Below are 9504 nucleotides of genomic sequence, written 5' to 3' on the forward strand. Positions count from 1 at the left end.
GACCTCTTATTTGCTGTTCATACCTTTGAGCAGGCTTCAGATTTTAGGAACAGTTTTTAAGTCAGCCCTTTACATCCAACAAGGGTCAAATAAATCCCAGCCTTTCTTAATATTTTTTTTTAACAAAGTGGAAACTGGATGCACCACACCAGGCTGTCACCGGGCTGCTATTTAATGGCTGATTTGTTATTTTTGTGCTGTTACCACAGCAACCCTCAATTAAACCCCAATTTCATACTTGCCCGACAAGAGAAACAGAAAAATGTCCGTTTATGTGTTGTGTGAGTGACTCAGCAGCAATTAGCTTGCTTTTGCTGTCTGCTGGCCGGTTCGGTTAAAAGTTTGTCACAATGATATGTAAAACCCACTTTTCCATGGTGATAAATTCCTCCTTTCAACACGCAGTAAAATTTTAAGGAAATTGTTGGTTTTTAGATTTATTTCCATCAGTAGAGACAGAATGGCGATACACTGTTCAATCAAAGTCATAAACACTTTACGTGCAATTCAGCCAACTACGCATATAGTTTCAATCATACATGTCTTTGTGACCTGAATGTTGTTGAGGATGAACTTCATTTTTTGTTTTATTGTCCATTGTATGATGAAGCCAGGAAGTTTTTATTTCAGAGAATGCAAGATTGTAAACCTGAGTTGTTTTGGACTGAGGATGATGTTAAATTGGAATGTTTTTTTAAAGAGGAGGTTTTCTCTATAGCTACTTTTATAAAGAGAGCCTGGAAACAGAGAAAGGACAAATTATATGAAAATTGAGAAAGGATCTGATCTGTAATGTATAAGTGGATATCATAATTTTGTGTTTGTGTTTTTGTTTGTACACAGTTGATGTTCGTTTGCTGGCGTAGGGTATCTGTGTCTTGTAAGCCTTTATAGGCTGGGCACCTTAAAGGTGTATGACAAATAAATAAACAATTAATTCAATTCAATTCAATTCATACACACTAATATAGCTATATCTCTTCTGAATTTTGCTAAGTTACTCTGCAACAGCATTTCTTTGTAAGACGCAAACTCCTAATGTGTAATTTCTAGATTGATTTATATTACAAAAGACAACATTCACTATGACAAAGTCACCAGTAGTCAGGAATCTGAGCAGCCTCCATACCTGAAGCTCCACCCGACACACCCGAGCAGAGCGGCTGATCCATGAAGGGAGTAATTATCAAAAGCTGTGTAATGTTAGAGTCACATGATCGCTCGTCTCTGTGGTGGGGCGTAATTCTAAATTGGCAGTGTGCAAGGGCTGGATTGGACCAATATGTCTGAAGGCGGTTCTGTATAATCGCAAAAAATGTGAGCAAATGTTTCATGACATATTAAAAAACTCAAGTGATGAGCAATTTGAGACATGACAGATAATTATGAAGGTAATTTTCATTAACTGTGTGACTGCTTTCACAAAAAAAAATTAATAAAATGTCTTGTAGCAGGTTTTAATGACATTTCCCAGTTTGCTTCTGCCACTTAGATCTTTTTATTATTTGTATTTTCTTTAACAAAACTGGCAGGCCATTTTGAAGGGGGAAAAAAAACCTCTTTGGGTGATATAAGGGGTTAAACAGGAACTGAATAGTCTCTTGGCTGCTATTCAAGAGGCGAACAGCTTCAGGCAGTACTGGTTGTGGCTCACAGCAGTTGAAAGAGAATGCTGTCTCCATCTCCCCCTCCCCTCCTGTGTCTCTGTCTCCATATAATTACACTATGGCTGACAGACATGGTGCTTAAAGTAACAAAACAAAGACGGACTGGAAAATAAACAGCACCTCAGTCATTCACTGAAAGGGCGAGCCTTAGATGTGTACATAGCTGAGTTTTATACTAATGGCTTAATGGAGACAGGAAATAGTTTAGAGTGAAAGCAAATCCATGTGCTTGGAAGCCATAAAGATGACAGTAAGTCATGATATTCATTTGCATGCATTAATGAGATAACAAGACGCCACACCAAACCTGTTTTCCAGTGACATAAATGAGTCGTGCTCGCCTCAGTTTGTGACTTGTTAATAGTTTTAGAAATAAAAAAGATGAATTCCTAAATAAATGAGTGCGTCTGTGATTGCAGTTAAGTTATTTTGGGGAAAAGCGATAGAAAAATAGAGAGTTGACAGTGTAATTTGACATTCGTGAACAGCAACATTGCTGATACATTGACAGATTGAAGGCTCAACAAACCAGTCATCCTCCCATATCAAGAGAAGACAAGAAAAACACTGGCCATGTGTCAAAAATGGAAGAAAAACTGATCAGTAGACAAGTTAGAGTAAAAGCTCTTTATAGGTTGGAATGACTTGAATGTGGTTTGTGCCGCCTTGACTACAGGTCTGCATACACCTGAACAGCCCAGATTTTTATTTTTCTTTCGCTACCGTGACTAACAAAAACCTCTAAAACTAACATGTCCAGCAGACACGATCATTTGTAGGCAAAAAAGGTTGAACGCAAGCTTAACTAAACAGTAAAACAAGGGAAACTGTAATGGAGCATGTTTGAATTGAACTGAAATTTAATGAATATTTAATTTATCATATATTATTACTACCAAAGGAAAATTATAATATTTCAATGTAACCTAAGAGTAAATAAAAGGAAAAACAGATGGAGAGTTGGAAGGGCATCAGAGACGGGTCTCTGAATGCATTGAGGTTTTGATTTTGTTACGTGGCAACAACTCAGTTAATGAGATTGCATGAAGCGTCAACAGGTAACATGGATGAAGCCTCTCTGTAGAAAACATTAATGCAAACTTGTTGCCAGTACCATGCTGTATATAATTCAGTTCAGTATCCAGGACACAGAGATGCCCCTGCAGATGAATGAGCCACCGTCAGCTGGTCACCAAGGAGGCAATCATAAAAGATGAACGACAGAACTCTGGGACCAGAACTGAGAAACACTCAACTAAATGCTGATTCTGAAGTAACATTGGGATTGGTTGTTTATTTCACTGAGGCTCTTCACTGACTGGTGACCTGCCCAGGGGTACACCCACCTTTCGTGGTTGACTGCAGAAATGGATTAAACCAGACTCCTCAGAACAGACGATATAGATAATGGATGGATGGATGGATGGATGGATGGATGAAGTTCAAAGAAATTTAATTAATTAAAGAAAGAAAAACAAAACTTAAAGGAGCTTGAGGCCGGATTGTGGCAAGATTTATGAAAAAAATCCGTATAAATTTTAAGTTTTCTAGTAATAATGTCAGATGAAGCGTTCCAAACCCAAAAGAATGAGCCCTCTAGCGTATCTCTCCTTTGCCTTGAACAGGCTGTGTGCTGCAAAATGTGCTGCAATTCGGGCCCAAATTTCCCGCGCTGTCCTGCGGATGTGACGTCACATGACGCTGCATGCGCGTTCTCCCCGTTCTCCCGTGCCGGCTTCACTGTTGGCTGCAGTACCCCCAACGGCCGTCGTGGTGAAGGGTGGCGCTAATGAGTCTCATTTCTTAAAAGGAGCCTCAAGCTCCTTTAAAAATAACCCAAAATATATTAAAAAAAGAAAAATACAGAAAAATAATAATGGGCTGGACGAAATCGCAGACAGAAAAAATGCTACCCAGACCAGTCCACAAAAGGCTGAAACTAATGGAACAAAAGCAGCAATAATGAGACTGCCAGTCCCAACACAAGAACGGCTAAAGAAACAACACAGTAAAAAGTAAACCGCAAGTCATCCCCAAACTGCTGAGAGGCTGGAAAAAGAAACACCCAACCCGATCCTCTTTACTGGCTCCAGGTAATCAGGCCTGACTAGTTTCACCTGGGGAGAAAACGCAGAACAGGCGACAACGTCATCATCAGCATGAAACCTGTAACAGGCAGAAGCAGCAACAAGCAGACACACCGCTACACCTGCTGGAGCTGTGTTTGCCAAGCTGTGTGAAGAGAATGTTGCTGGGGTCCTAAAGCTGCCCGAGGGGAACAGCCAGTACTGGAGTTGAGGGGGGATGAGGGGGGATGAGGGGGGATGGCATCCCCCCCTGAAATAAAAACGGTCAAAATCATCCCCCCTATAAAACTGCCATCCCCCCTTTACATCCCTTATGTCATTTCATCAATGAATGTGGTTTTACTACTATTTCAACATTTATTCATCACCAGAAAAACAATTTATTTGACAATTTTCACCTGTTTCAAGTACATTTTCACTTGAAATAAGTAGGAAAATCTGCCAGTGGGACAAGATTTATCTTCTTATTACAAGCAAAAAAATTTTGTTCCACTGGCAGACTTTTCTACTTAGGCTATTTCAAGTGAAAATCTACTTGAAACAGGTGAAAACATTTTTGTTTTTTCCAGTGATGAGTCTTGTTTTCAGTGTAATGAGATTTTTTTTATTTTTTTATTTTATTTTTTTTTATTTAACTAGAAATAAGACAAATATTCTTGTTAAGATTTTGAGTTTTTGCAGTGATCCATGTTACTTATCCTGTGAAGGACAGAGGCATATTGATAAGTTCAGAAAAGTGTTTTTTATTGTTGTGTTTTCATGTATTTGATGTAAGCCCAGTGGATATTTAAAGCTTACAGAAGGCTGCATTTAAATGCTGCTATGTCATTCCTGCAGTATTTCTGCAGGTGTTTTGGTCACTGCTATTATTTGTAATATATTATATTATTTGTAATCAGCACAAATTATCTGTCCCCATATTACAAAATCCACCATCCCCCCCTGATTTTTTTTTACAACTCGAATACTGGGAACAGCACAGAAGTTAACATGCTGTCGATCCATTTTCACATTTCATTTCAGTTCAGTTCAATTCAATTCAATTCAAAGCCACTCATAAAAATCAATAACAGACACTGTATTTTTTTCAGCAAAAGGTTGTTGATTTGAATGTTGACTTTGAGTCTGAAAGCTATAGTCATGTTTCTCTGAAAATAGTGCCAGAAATCATGAGAAATGTGCTGCATATCAATTCCCCCGCGGACAGTTGTTTCTTGACTGCTTTTAAACGGCTGCGAGGCTGTGAGGCTGCTTTGTACTTGTCTATCATTATTGCTCGGCTGTGAGGATGACAATAATAACTGCTGACATGAAATCAACCACAAAGCAGTGAGCAGACGTCTGAGCTGTCTGCGGTTTCACAGACGGCTCGCTAACAGTGGAGGTATTGATCCACATCCACTCTGTAAAGTGACAAAACACTGTCAAGGATAAGATGGTGATGATGATAGGAGAAGCGAGCGTGGAGTGTTTCGCTCCTGTTATCATTTACCCTGCATCAAATGTCTGTACTCTCCTGTGATTTAGAGCTGCTGGTCGTCAGGAGACTTTTACTGACAGGCTTGATTTAAGCATCCATCAATAACTGGATTTAAAGCATTACCTTACACGCAGACAAGAAGGTATCAAAAGTCAAATATTGCAGCCTTGAAATTCCTTTGCTAAGCTTTTCCTTTTTTTGCTGGCAGGCAGCATCAACTACAAGGAACAGGCTCCTTCTGAATAATCGTATTAAATCCAAGCACTGTGCGATGATTAGTGAGGTAGAAAAGAAGAAAAAACTAAGTTCTGAAGAAAACAGTTTTTTCACACAGTTTTATATCCTTGGGTGATAAACTGTTTCCATGTTTTATTAAACCTGAGAAGATTAAATGAGAAATTGGGTTGAATAGCAAACAACAAGAGTGAAATTGATTTGAAATATATGTAAATGGTTGAAATTTTTAAGCAATGTCTCTAACTTAAGTTTTTCCTCACCCTCATCAAGATGCTGCTGACATTATTTGGTCCACTCAACGCCTTCAGTTAGCATGTTCAGATCTAAGTCTGTGAGATTCTACTGAACACAAAACTGCTTTTAAAAGAAAGAAATGTATTTTTTTCTCTCCAAATATTTTAGTTTCAGTCCTAAAGTAGGACCGATGTGGAACAGGTTTTGAATCTTGAACATTCAAATATATTTTTCCATTCAAGATATGCATTTATTTCATTTTATTGAAATGGTATACATTCATTTATTTTGATAATTGTAGAATGGCACCCTTAAGATGCAGTCTGTTGCTTTGTCAAATTATGTTTCTTCACAATTGCTTGAGATGTTTTTTTGCTTGTTTTTTCTTTGGTTTTTGTTTTTTGGAATTAACTTTTATCTGTTTAAATGATGATTTTTGAAACATTTTTCCATGAATTCCTGCAGGATTTCTACTGCTCCTTCTGGCAGTTTTTAATATTTGTTATTATGAGCATCCATGACAACACAAAGCTGTTTACATGTGTAAGCAGCAGAGTGAGCTTTCCAAAGACCCGCTAATAATCAGAAAAAGATCTTGATACAAATGTGTTGAAGAGGTCAAGGATGTAACAAAAATAGCTTTTGACCATTTTCCTACTTCTATTATTATGGGGCAGTTTGAGGATCCTTGGATGAACTGATGAGCATGAAGATGGTATGACTATTTTTTACAGACATGGCTTCAGGAGACCACCAACATCATTTTACATTTCAGATGATATACGTGGAAAGGAGACGTCAGACCCTCTCCCTAAACCAACAGACATGGGCAAGGAGACCTTGTAGTGCTTATTTACAAGCCAAAGTGTGATCTTGGACATGTTACTGTGAAGGAGCACCTCTGATGCCCCAGATGTTAAACTGCTGGGTGTATGTTTCTGCTCTTGCTTTCTACTGAGGGAGTTCACCTGTATTACCTGCCAACTCTCCATATGATCTCATCATCAGCTGTTGCCAGGCAACAAACACAACACTCCAAGGCATTGAGGATGAACTCTGGAGATGACAACCACACCCACTTATCCGACAGTTTTACGCCTTATATTTATTTCAATTTACACTGCAATAAAATTTGCCTTTGGGGAATAATAAAGTATTTTCAAATCCAACAAGCTCAAAACTGCTTCAATTACACAAATCTGCATCATCTTCATCATGTCCTGCTAAACTGCCATTAATCTGTGCAACAAAGATCCAAAACTGACGAGACCTGATGCAGACTTGATGCTCACTGCAATCAGTTCCTTAGTTTTAGATGATTACAAGAATCCTTTCAGACTTAATGGAAATGAAACAATGATTTCCTGAACGGTAATTTTGAAAGTCTAAATTTTAACATCAGCCAGTGGCTTCTAAACTTATTGGCCCGTCGTCTCTTATGCAGCATTGCAAACATGTGACATCCTGCTCTACGTCTGCCAGCAGCATCCATTCCAACAACAGATGAACGTCTGAAGATTTACCATAGTTTAATCTGCTTCTTTTTAGTGTTGAGTTTGCCATCTGTCAAATTTAAATGCCTTATGTTATGCTCAGTTACAAGTTTGTGATTTGTATGTTTTTAAGCCTTCTGGAATATGCTTACTTTCCAAGAAAAAACAAAAAACACATTGTTTCCATCATTTTCTCAGAATGTTTTATCATCACTGCAGCCTGTGTCTTCACCTTCTGCCTTAAATACAATTTTACTATTTTTCCTTTTAAGATCTACCTGTCAAACAGCCAGGTCTTCTCTGATTGACTTAAAAAGGTAAGTGGATAAAATAAGTTAAATTAGCATTGAACAAATGCGCCATATGAAGGGATTCCTGGATGTCTACACTAGAAATAAGCACAATAATCAAGAAACTAGACAAAATTGTCTTATTTTCAGCCAGAATGCTTTGGTCCATGTGATAAAAAAAATGTCAGACTATGATTCTTAAAACTAGCGAAACAGCAAAATATTTCTTAAATTTTCTTGAAACAAGCTTTTTTCTTGAATTTTTGCAACTAGAAATTTCAGCTGACTCCTTTTTGTGTAGAAAAGCTTTTGCATAATATGACTTCTGTTAACTTGCAGCTCTTTACATAAGTTTCAACCCTCAGGGCAGGAGCTTCTTATCTAGACCATTCATCTGAAAATTATCCATTTTCGATAAAAATTGCACATTACTTTGCATTAATAGTCATACCAAGGCGTGAACACCTTAGTATGGTACTTTAAGTAATCATTCATCTTTATTGTAGCACAAAACCTCTTCCATTGATTAATTAAGGCTTCTTACTCATTAAGATAATTACATCATCTGTGCAAAGATAATTATACAGTGACGGGGTGGAGCACAAGAACCAGTGACAGAATTAACCCGTTTTCCTTCAGTTCACAGTGAGGTCAGTGGCCACAGCAGCTCTGGAAACGGGGGCCAACAAACCTCCTCCACCGCTCGCCGCCTGGGATCGTCGTCTTCATGACTCTGACTCCTCACAAAGCAAAACAATTAAGACAGAAGACTGGGCCTGGGTGTTCTCACATGCGAGAAGGAGGAGAAAAAAAGAATTGATGGAATAGAAACATAGTAGGTTTTGGGACAAGTCCCTGCCAACAGCAACTCTCCCACCCCAGCCCCTCCTCTGAATCCTTCCATTGTATCCAAACCACAAATCCCACACTTTGCCTGGAAAAGCAGAGAGAAGACTCGACTAAATATACTTTGGAATTTTTTGGAGGGGGGTGGGACTGCCCAGCGCTTTTGGAAGATGTTATACAAGTAGGAGTTTAAATCTAGGATCCTTGGTCTTCCAGTAAACAAATTTCACCACTTTTGTTTGCTGGTGCTGTGAGCTCTATTTTAAGCGTCGGCTGCAAGCACGCTGGAGCTGTGGAGAGATTTTTAAACACCATAATGCTTAATTCTTTTTTCTATTCTTCAGGAGTGCTGCAACTTTGTAATCAACCAGTCTTTACTTTTCAGGCTAAAGCTAATTAGAGGTTTCAGCAAGCCGCCTGCAGAGGTTCAGGGTCAAAACAAAAATGACTGCCTGCCTGAGCCAAGCGAGCTCGAGCTCTTTCTTCTCTTTTCACATTCATCTTTCTGGATCTTCTAGTTTTATTATCGTATTTTTTTACTGCAGCAATGCTTTTTCATCTTCCCGTTCCCGCTCAAAAATAATTTTCCATAAATAATGGTGTTGTCAGGATGGCATTATGCTATAAACACTGACTGAACTTTCAACTTCCAAAGTCGGTTTGCGCCTCAGCGCCCTGCTGTGGTTTGTTGAGTAATCTCTCAGTTATGCATTTTATTTTCTTGCCACTGACACTGTGACGCCTTTCACCGTTCCAGTGCTACTAGAGGAAAAACACTTGATTTTAGAGTGTGAAGTCTAAGCCTGAAGACACGTTTTGAATGACTACAGGACAGAAAAAGAAGCAGTTCCCTCGTGAACTTCAGAAACAGCGTAATCAAATTAATCTGAGCTCGAAGGTCCACTTCCTCGCTTCTCGGGGCTGTTTCTTGTGTTATTGCTGTTTATTGGTTGCACTGTGAGGCTCTGCTTGCTGGGACTGTGCTGATTCATACTCCACACAGAAAATGAGTTTACATTCCTTCATTTACATCGTGTGCGTGGAGGTGAACTGAGACACTCCAGCTTGACTACATTTGAACCAACCAATCCATTTATCTGTATCTGTATTAATCTTATGTCCAAAGTACATCATATTTATAAAAAGAAGCTCACAACTTTCAACTGCAGA

This window comes from Cololabis saira, chromosome 2, assembly GCF_033807715.1.
Source record: "Cololabis saira isolate AMF1-May2022 chromosome 2, fColSai1.1, whole genome shotgun sequence".
In the NCBI taxonomy this organism is placed as follows: domain Eukaryota; kingdom Metazoa; phylum Chordata; class Actinopteri; order Beloniformes; family Belonidae; genus Cololabis; species Cololabis saira.